Raw genomic sequence first — 10,465 nt, forward strand, 5'->3', positions numbered from 1 at the left:
AACATACTTGAAAAAGGTTAACCACAAATCAAAAACATACAGTACGTTCAGAAAAGCCATAGAGAGAACACAAGCATAATACAAAAGAAAATTATCAAACCACAAAAAGAAAAAGAGACAAAGAAGAAATGTAAAATCAATGGGAAAACAACGTTTAAAATGGCAATAAATACATATCTATCAGTAATTAAACGTTAATGGACTAAATACTCCAATCAGAAGACAGAGTGGCAGATTGAATTAAAAAAAAAAAAGTCTACAATATGCTGCCTAAAAGAGACCCACTTTAGGGCAAAGGACACACATAGATTGAAAGTGAGGGGATGGAAAAAGATTTCATGCAAATGGAAATGTCAAGAAAATGGGGGGTCACAATACTCATATCAGACAAAATAGACTTTAAAACCAAGGCTATAAAGAAAGATAAATAAGGACACTATATGCTGATACAAAGAGCAATACAAGGAGAGGATGTTACACTCATCAACGTATATGCACCCAATATAGGAACACCCAAATATATAAAACAAATACTAATAGACATAAAGGGAGAAACTGATGGGAATATAATAATAGTAGACTTTAACACCCCACTCACATCAGTGGACAGATCTTCAAGACAGAAAATCAGTAAGGCAACAGAGATCCTAAATGATACAATTAGACTTAATTGGTATGTTTTCAAGATGTTACATCCAAAAAAGCAGAATACACATTCTTTTCAAGTGCACATGGAACATTCTTTAGGATTAACTATGTACTAGGGCACAAAACAAGCCTCAACAAATTTAAGAGTATAGAAGTATTCAAGCATCTTTTCTAATCACAGGAGCATGAAACTAGAAATCAACTGCTGAAAAAGAAACAAGAAAAAAACAATTACATGCAGACTAAACAACATGCTACTAAAAAACCAGTAGGTCAATGATGAAATCAAAGAAGAAATTAAAAATACCTTGAGGCAAATGACAATGAAAGCACAACCCAATGAAAAATCAATGGGATGCAGCAAAAGCAGTCTTAGAAGGAAGTTCATAGCGATACAGGCCTTTTTCAAGAAGCAAGAAAAATCTCAAATAAACAACCTAACATACCACCTAAACGAATTAGAAAAAGAAAAATAAACAAAACCTAAAGTCAGCAGAAGGAAGGAAATAATAAAGATCAGAGAGGAAATAAAGTAGAGATTTTAAAAAAAATAGAAAAAGTCAATAAAACTAAGAGCTGATTCTTTGATAGGGTAAACAAAATTCACAAACCTCTGGCCAGGCTCACCGAGAAGAGAGAAGACCCAAATAAACAAAATAAGAAATGAACGAGGAGAAATCACAACTGATACCACAGAAATACAAAAAAACATAAGAGAATACTATGAACAATTATATGCCAACAAATTCGACTACCTAGAGGAAAGGCGGGGAGGGATAAATTAGGAGTTTGGGATTAACATAAATACCCTACTATATATAAAATAGATAACCAACAAGGACCCACTCTATAACACAGGAAACTATACTCAATTTTGTAATAACCAATAAGGGGAAAGAATTTGAAAAAAATACCTATAACTGAATCATTTTGCTGTACACCTGAAACCAACACAACACTGTAAATCAACCATACTTCAAAATAAAATTTTTTTAAAAGTTGAGCATTATGTTTTATTCAGCAGATATACTGAGGACTTCAAGCCTAGGAGGCAGCCTCTCAGCTCTGAAGGATGGTTCCAAAGAGGTAAGGGAGGAGCCAGGATATATAGGAGCTTTTGCAGAAAAACCCCCCAAAACACACACAAAAAAAGTAGGTGGAATATAAAAAGATTACTATTAATTAAAGAAAACCTGACATCTCAAGTTAATTAATTTACCACTTTTCTATGTATGGGAAGATGCAAGAGTCTGGGCTTTTTTTTTTTTTCAATAGATCTTTATTGGAGTATAATTGCTTCACAATACTGTGTTAGATTCTGTTGTACAACGAAGTGAATCAGCCACATGCATATATATATCCCCATATCCCCTCCCTCTTGATATTCCCTCCCATCCTTCCTATCCCACTCCTCTATGTCATTGCAAAGCACTGGGCTGATCTCCCTGTGCTATGCTGCTGCTTCTCACTAGCTATCTATTTTACATTTGGTAGTGTATATATGTCAATGCTAGCCCCAGCTTCCCTCTCCCTGCCCCGTGTCCTCAAGTCCATTCTCTATGTCTGCGTGTTTATTTCTGCCCTGCCACTAGGTTCATCAGTACCATTATTTTTAAGAGTCCATATATATGCGTTAGCATACGGTATTTTTTTCTTTCTGACTTACTTCACTCTGTATGACAGACACTAGGTCCATCCACCTCACTACAAATAACTCAATTTCGTTTCTTTATATGGCTGAGTAATATTCCATTGTATATATGTGCTACATCTACTTAATCCATTCATCTTTCAATGGACATTTAGGTTGGTTCCATGTCCTGGATATTGTAAATAGTGCTGCAATGAACATTGTGGTACATGTCTCTTTCTGACTTATGGTTTTCTCAGGGTATATGCCCAGTAGTGAGATTGCTGGGTCATATGGTAGTTCTATTTCTAGTTTTTTAAGGAACCTCCTTACTGTTTTCCATAGTGGCTGTATCAATTTACATTCCCATCAATAGTGCAGGGGGGTTCCCTTTTCACCACACCCTTTCCAGCATTTATTGTTTCTAGATTTTTTGATAATGGCCATTCTGACTGACATGACATGATACTTCATTGTAATTTTGATTTGCATTTCTGTAGTAATTAGTGATGTTGAGCATCTTTTCATGTGCCTCTTGGCCATCTATATGTCTTCCTTGGTGAAATGTCTATTTAGGTCTTCCACCCATTTTTAATTGGAGTGTTTGTTTTTTTGATATTAAGCTCCATGAGCTGTTTGTATATTTTGGAGATTAATCCTTTGTTTGTTGTTTCATTTGCAAATATTTTCTCCCATTCTCAGGTTGTCTTTTCATCTTGTTTATGGTTTCCTCTGCTCTTCAAAGGATTTTAAGTTTAATTAAGTCCCATTTGTTTATTTTTGTGTTTATTTCCATTACTCTAGGAGGTAGATCAGAAAAGATCTTGCTGTGGTTTATGTCAAAGAGTGTTTTTCCTCTAAGAGTTTTATAGTGTCTGGTCTTACATTTAGATCTTTAGTCGATATGGAGTTTATTTTTGTGTATGGTGTTAGGGAGTGTTCTAATTTCATTCTTTTACATATAGCTATCCAGTTTTCCCAGCACCACTTGTTGAAGAGGCTGTCTTTTCTCCATTGTATGTTCTTGCCTCCTTTGTCATAAATTAGGTGCCCATATGTGCATGAGTTTATCTCTGGGCATTCTTTCCTGTACCATTGATCTATATGTCTGTTTTTGTGCCAGTACCATACTGTCTTGATTACTGTAGCTTTGTCATATAGTTTGAAGTTGAGGAGCCTGATTCTTCCAACTCCATTTTTCTTTCTCAAGATTTCTTTGGCTATTTGGGGTCTTTTGTATATCCATACAAACTGTAAAATTTTTTGTTCTAATTCTGTGAAGAATGCCATTGGTAGTTTGATAGGGATTGCATTGAATCTGTAGATTGCTTTGGGTAGTATAGTCATTTTCACAATATTGATTCTTCCAATCCAAGAACATGGTATATTTCTCCATCTGTTTATGTCATTTTTGATTTCTTTCATCAGTGTTTTGTAGTTTTGAGTACAAGTCTTTCGCCTCCTTAGGCAGCTTTATTCCTAGTATTTTATTCTTTTTGTTGCAATGGTAAATGGTCGTGTTTCCTTAATTTCTTTTTCTGATTTTTCATTGCTGGTGTATGGGAATGCCAGAGATTTCTGTGCATTAATTTTGTATCCTGCAACATTACCAGATTCATTGATTAGTTCTAGTAGTTTTCTGTTGGCATCTTTAGGATTTTCTATGTATAGTATCATGTCATCTGCAAACAGTGATAGTTTTACTTCTTCTTTTCCAATTTGTATTCCTTTTATTTCTTTTTCTTCTCTGACTGCCGTGGCTAGAACTTTCAAAACTATGTTGAATAAGAGTGGCAAGAGTGGACATCCTTGTCTTGTTCCTGATCTTAGTGGAAATGCTTTCAGTTTTTTACCATTGAGTATGATCCTTGCTGTGGGTTTGTCATATATGGCCTTTATTGTGTTGAGGTAGGTTCCCTCTATGCCCATTTTCTGGAGAGTTTTTATCATAAATGGTGTTAAATTTTGTCAGAAGCTTTTTCTGAATCTATTGAGATGATCATATGGTTTTTATTACTTAATTTGTTAATATGGTGTATCACATTGATTGATTTGCATATATTGAAGAATCCTTGCATCCCTGGGATAAACTCCACCTGATCATGGTGTATGACCCTTTTAATGTGTTGCTGGATTCTGTTTGCTAGTATTTTGTTCAGGATGTTTGCGTCTATGTTCATCAGTGATATTGGTCTATAATTTTCTTATTTTGTTATATCTTTTTCTTGTTTTGGTATCAGAGTGATGTTGGCTTTATGGAATGAATTTGGGAGTGTTTATCCCTCTGCAGTTTTTTGGAAGAGTTTGAGAAGGATCAGTGTTAGCTCTCCTCTAAATGTTTGATAGAATTCACCTGTAAGGCCATCTGGTCCTGGACTTTTGTTTGTTGGAAATTTTTAATTACATTTTCAATTTCATTACTTGTGATAGGTCTGTTTATATTTTCTAATTCTTCCTGGTTCAGTCTTAGAAAATTGTACCTTTCCAAGAATTTGTTCATTTCTTTGTGGTTGTCCATTTTATTGGCATATAGATGTTTGTAGTAGTCTCTTAGAATCCTTTGTATTTCTGCGGTGTCAGTTGTGATTTCTCCTTTTTCATTTCTAAATTTATTGATTTGCGTCCTCTCCCTTTTTTTCTTGATGAGTCTGGCTAAGGGTTTATCAATTTTGTTTATCTTCTCAAAGAACTAGCTTTTAGTTTTATTGATCTTTGCTCTTGTTTTCTTCATTTCTATTTCATTTATTTCTGTTCTGATCTTTATGATCTCTTTCCTTCTACTGACTTTGGGTTTTCTTTGTTCTTCTTTCTCTAGTTGTTTTAACTGTAGAGTTAGATTGTTTATTTGAGGTTTTTCTTGTTTCTTGAGTTTAGATTGAATTGCTGTAAACTTCTCTATTAGAACTGCTATTGCTCTGTCCCATAGGTTTTGGGTCATCATGTTTCCATTGTCATTTGTTTGTATGTATTTTTTAATTTATTCTTTGATTTCTTCAGTGATCTCTTGGTTATTTAGTAGTGCACTGTTTAGCATCCATGTATTTGTGTTTTTTACAGTTTATTTTTCTGTAATTAATTTACAATCTCATAGCATTGTGGTCAGAAAAGATGCTTGATACGATTTTAACTTTCTTAAAGTTTCCAAGGCTTGATTTGTGACCCAAGATGTGATCCATCCTGGAGAATGTTCCATGTGCCCTTGAGAAGAAAGTGTATTCTGCCACTTTTGGGTGGAATGTTCTATAAATATCAATTAAACCTATCTGGTCTATTGTGTCATTTAAAGCTTGTGTTTCCTTATTTATTTTCTACTTGGATGATCTGTCCTTTGGTGTAAGTGGGGTGTTAAAGTCCCCTACTATTATTGTGTTACTGTCAATTTCTCCTTTCATGGTTGTTAGCATTTGCCTTACTTATTGAGGTGCTCCTATGTTGTGTGCAGAAACATTTATAAGTGTTATATCTTCTTGGATTGATCCTTTGATCATTATGTAGTGTCCCTCCTTATCTCTTGCAACAGTCTTTATTTTAAAGTCTATTGTATCTGATACAAGTATTGCTACTCCAATTTTCTTTTGATTTCTATTTTCATGGAATATCTTTTTCCATCCCTTCACTTTCAGTCTGTATGTGTCCCTAGGTCTGAAGTGGGTCTCTTGTAGACAGAATATATATGGGTCTTGTTTTTGTATCCATTCAGCCAGTCTGTGTCTTTTGGTTCAGTCATTTAATCCATTTACATTCAAGGTTATTATCAATAGGTATGTTCCTATTACCATTTTCTTAATTGTTTTGGGTTTGTTTCTGTGGGTCTTTTTCTTCTCTTGTGTTTCTCGCTTAGAGAAGTTTCTTTAGCAGTTGTTGTAAAGCTAGTTTGGTGGTGCTGAATTCTCTTAGCTTTTACTTGTCTGAAAAGCATTTGATTTCTCTGTCAAATCTGAATGAGATCCTTACTGGGTTGAGTAATCTTGGTTGTAGGTTTTTCTCTTTCATCACTTTTTGTATATTCTGCTACTCCCTTTTGGCCTGCAGAGTTTCTGCTGAAAAATTATCTGATAACCTTATGGGGATTCCTCTGTTATTTTTTGTTATTCCATAGGTTATTCCTATGTTATTTTTTTTTCTCTTGCTGCTTTTAATATTTTTTCTTTGAATTTAATTTTTGTTAGTTTGATTAATATGTGTCTTGGTGTGTTTGTTCCTAGGGTTTATCCTGTATGGGACTCTCATACAGGATATAGGATGCAACATCCTTTGTTTATTGATATGGCAGGTGACATTTTTCCTCCACACCCTGGAAGGAGCTTGTGCACATGTCTGGGGCCCTGGGTTTTGTAGCTGCCACCAAGGGACACAATCTTTGATCACCTGGCTCTGGTGGCCAGAAGGCTTGCACTTCTGGGTCCTACAGGACTTCAATAAACAAAGAAACAGCTCTTAACCAGCTGTATCCCCAGGGCTCAGCACAGAGAGAGTAGAAAGAAATCACCATTTCCTGGTTTTTCCCTGAAAGTGGTTTATATGCATACTTGATAACTTCTGCCAGAGGGTCTGGTTTCCACTCAGTCTAAATCTAGGTGCTGACTGAGATACTCCTCTTTGGGACACTGACAGGTCTTGGTACAGCCTCAACTACTGGGAGCCTCTAAAATAAAATAATCTGCTTAGACAATCACAAAGGTTTGAGAGATAACTGAAAGGTGAGACTGGATTGAATGATAAGGTTATTCTCCTGCAGGAGACCACTCTGTCAAGACTGGGACAGGTGCGTGTTTAATCTGATGCATTGAAATCAACGCAGAGAGTCAAGAAAAGTGAAGAAACAGAGGAATATGTTCCAAATAAAAGGCCAAGATAACACTCCAGAAACAAACCTTAATGAAATGGAGATAAATGATAAAGACCTGATAAAGACTTCAAAATCACGGTCATAAAGATGCTCACCAAGGTCTGAAGAACAATGTGTGAACAAAGTGAGATTTTCTACAAATGGTTAAAAAACATAAGAAAAGTACCAAACAGAAATCAGAGAGCTGAAGAAAACAACTGAACTGTAATAGAGCCATTCGACAGCAGACTAGATCAAGTGGGAAGAAAGGATCAGTGAACATGTAATCAGGGCAGTGGAATTCATCCAACCAGAGAAGCAAGAAGAAACAATGAAAAAAAGCAGAGATAGGAGTCAGGTTCAGGATGGTGACGTAGGAGTGTTCTGAACTCACCTCTTCCCTTGTATATGCCAAATCTACAGCTACATATGGAAAAATTTCCTCTGAAAAGAACTCCAAAATCTAGCTGGCTGACTCTGGGTAAATGAGAAAAATCCCACATCGAAGTGGGTAGGAGAAGCTGAGGCACAATTTTGCCATAAACACCAACCTGGTGCCATGACCAACAATTGAGAGGGAACTTACAAACCTGAGCTTCTCCCTGAGGAAGGAAGGGCTTAAACCTCACATCGGGTACCCCAACTTGACTGAGAGACAAGCCCCCCAAACATCTAGTTTTGAAAGCCAAGGGAGCTTGTGTCCACAAGACCTACAAGGCTATGGGGAACTGAGAAACAGCCCTTAAAGGACTCACGTGGACTCACCCATCTCAGGGCCCAGTGCAGAGGCAGCTGAGTGAAAAGTTCCCAGACATTTTGTGAAAGAGGCTTACTTGTATATCTTAAAGCATCAGCCAGAGGGGCCGGCATCTAATTTAACCCGCACATCTAGGAGCCTATTGAAATACTCTCCAAAGACAGAGGCCTGTGGGTGCCATCTTTGCACTGCCCTCTGCCTTCTCCAGCTGGTAGGTGTCTCCTGGAAAGGAGCTTGGACCTTCATCTCATGCCCTGTGTTTTGTGGCTGCTGCCCAAGGGACCCTCCAGATCACCTGGGTCTGGTGGTCAGCAGGGATTACAGTCATGGGTCCCCAGGTCTGTAACAGAGAAAGGTTCTTAACTGACTACCACACCCTGGGCACAGCAGAGAGGAAATAGAGATGCCCAGTCTTTCTGTGAAGGGGGCCTGTTAGCTCATCTTCACAGCTGTGGCCTGAGGGGAAGGCCTCTAATTAACACACCTCTATGGACTGCCTGTAATCTCTCCAAGGTCTCAGAGGGCACTGGGCACTATCTCCACCCTTCCCTCTGCCATGCTCCAGAGCGCCAGTATCTCTTGGGGGAGCTGGTACCTGTGTCTGGGGCCCTGGATTTTGTGGCTGCTGCCCAGGGGAAAACCATTGGTCACCTCCTCTGGTGGCTGGTGGAGCTCGCATCTGTGGGTCCCTAGGACTGTCACAAACAGAGAGGCTGTTCTCAGCTGGCTACCACACACAGGGCACAGCGCAGACCTGCCACACCAGCTGCACGCCTCAGGTGCTACTGAACACCGCAGTGGTCTTCCAATATCCTTGCTCCTTAAGTTATAGGGCATTAAGTGGACTCCTAGCTGGACTTCCCTGCTGCTTAGAGGCACTTACCACTTCAAACTCTAGGCCATATGGCCACCGCTGTCCTCACACCACCACGCTACTGCTGGACCACAGTTACCTGTTTGATATGCAAATAAATACCAGCTGAAATTCCAATACGCAGTGGCTTTAGCTCACTTATCCTAAATGTACTTTCCAACAAGAAGGGGAAGTAATTGTACCTGGACCCATTGAGGGAGTGGTGTGAATCTCTAAAGGGCAAAAGAGGCAGTCAGTGTTGGCTGCCACCAGCAACATTAGAAAATGACATCGTGGTGACAGGACCACAACACTTGGCCTGACCCCTCTTGGAGGAGGCCACCAGTGAGCTGTGACCCATCTTAAATGGGTGCAATGACACAAATGCTTGAAGGCCGCCAGTCCTGCCCAAACAGTCACATCCTGACCTCTGGGCACTGGCCATTACCTGGCCCTAATTTCAACTCAAATTGACTGATAGTCTTATGTTACCATCTCTGGTAACATAGCACCAAGCACTAGCTTGTCAGGACCATATAACTACATTTTCTTTAAACCAAGTCTGCACCTATGTCTCCAAACTTTACTATTTATGGATGGAGACCTCATACCTTCGAGGAGAACACTGCCCAATCATCTGTGAGATGTGCCCCCTGAGGACCTCCCAAGTTCACTGAAATGCTGTGATACCAACAGATCCTACTGATGGTGCGAGCAAACCTGAATCAGAGCAGCCCAAATCTCAACAATCCTGTTAGAGCCCTGAGCCCCACAGCTCCCCTTCTGGGTGCAGCCACCCCCTCCACCTAGGACAACGCTGGCCATGGCTGTGCCCCAGCCTAGATGCTGCAGGACACAGCTGCACCCCAAAAGCAGCCTCTGCCACCTTCACTGCAGCAGAAGACGTGGTGGGTGAGGATGGCGGGCAGACCTGGGACTTGGGTGCCTAACTGAACACTCGTTTATCTAAGTTCCCTGCTGACAGAGTTCAGTCTGTGTTTACCCCGAGGCCCCCTTGCTCAGCACAAGGCTTGCCTCTCAAGCGTGACTTGGTACCATGACCTCCAGGCTGCTCTTTCATGTACCTTTGAGCTGCAGAAGGCCAAGGTCTGTGTCCAGTCTCACACCCTCACGGCGCCCCTGGAACACTTCATCTAGTTGTTGCCCACACCACACCCATGAGACTGGTCTGCCTTATACGCCCTCCTGGGGGTTAGTAAGTTAATTTCTGTTGGGAGGACCCCCTCCCGGGCTGCAGAGGCTGCCACCATCACAGCCCCCCACACCCTCCAGGACCACAGCCCCAGGGCCACCTCCCTACACCACCCCGGAGGACCCTTTCCCACCATCACCACTCAGGGCTTCACAATCCTCCCATTCAAACCCTCTAATAGAATAGTCTTCTTAGTTTATACAATGGGCAGAAACCAGAGCTCATTTTCAGGGCCACTGTAATTACTGTTTCTTTTCCCTAGTTAGTGGGCCACCTGGCTGATTTATTGACCCTGCTCCTGTTTGCCCATCAGAAGGTGCCCCACATGTTCTTATCACTTGGTGGCTGCTCTCTGTGGTGCCCAACTGCTCCCACACAGGACACTTTGCAACACAGTATGTGGCACCTGGCAAGACCCCTTACGTTCCCTCTACAGTCCTCTGTATCTGCCCGGCACCAACACCTCCTTGAGGAGTGTCACCCACACCTTATCCCAAGGAGCACAATCCCCATCGTCCTGGGGCCTCCAGGTCCAG

Source organism: Stenella coeruleoalba, assembly GCF_951394435.1.
Source record: "Stenella coeruleoalba genome assembly, chromosome: 10".
Classification (NCBI taxonomy): Eukaryota; Metazoa; Chordata; class Mammalia; order Artiodactyla; family Delphinidae; genus Stenella; species Stenella coeruleoalba.